The 750-nt window shown below is 39.1% G+C and overlaps 1 non-coding gene across 1 annotated transcript; it reads left to right on the top strand.

Moving 5' to 3' along the window:
• Nucleotides 1-466: 466 nt before the first annotated feature.
• Nucleotides 467-539, top strand: TRNAM-CAU (transfer RNA methionine (anticodon CAU)). Its single transcript has one exon. It is a non-coding gene; the product is annotated as a tRNA-Met (tRNA).
• The last annotated feature ends 211 nt before the right edge of the window (nt 540-750 follow it).

A 750-nucleotide genomic window follows, 5' to 3' on the forward strand; every position in this document is an offset into this window, starting at 1 on the left:
CATATATAGCATTTAACCATGCATACTCTAAGTTTAAGTTGCTGTTACACAGTGTTGATTTCATCAGGAGAAAATTTTTTCTTGCCATTTCAATTTTAACTTTTATTTCCATATCTGGATTGCATTCTTTATTTAACGCATCCGAGATATTAAATTTTGTCACTCTTTCTATTCGTTTCCCATTTAGAGAAAGTGATGAATTAAGAATATTGTTATTGCTATTATGTGACACCTCCAGGGAGTCCAAAGACTCATCGAGGGAGAGTGTGCCAACAGCATCGAACGATTAAACTCCTTCCAACTACTAACTGCGCTCAAACTTGCTTAACTTTTTGTGAGCCATTAGTAGCAGAGGTTCTACCAATCGACCAACTTTTGCTGGCTTGGTTTCTTGCTTATGACCATGAATTTAGTTTTGTGATATTTATTAAGTGTGCCTAATTGTGTGCTGATGTTTATTAAGTGAGCCTGGGTAGCGCAGTAGGCAGCGCATCAGTCTCATAATCTGAAGGTCGCAAGTTCGATCCTCGCCCCGGGCAGGAGATTTTTTTTTGCCGGCAAAGGTTGGTCGATTGGTAGAGCCTCTGCTACTAATTGTTCAGTTAAGTAAGTTTGAGCGTGGTTAGTAGTTGGAAGGGGACCAATCGTTCGATGCTGTTGGCACACTCTCCCTCGATGAGTCTTTGGACTCCCTGGAGGTGTAAAATAATAATAATTATTATTTTTTTTAATCCCATTTTTTCACTCTTC

This window comes from Typopeltis vanoorti, chromosome 22 (assembly GCF_054136105.1).
Source record: "Typopeltis vanoorti isolate ZY-2024b chromosome 22, IOZ_Tvanoo_1.0, whole genome shotgun sequence".
Lineage (NCBI taxonomy): Eukaryota > Metazoa > Arthropoda > Arachnida > Uropygi > Thelyphonidae > Typopeltis > Typopeltis vanoorti.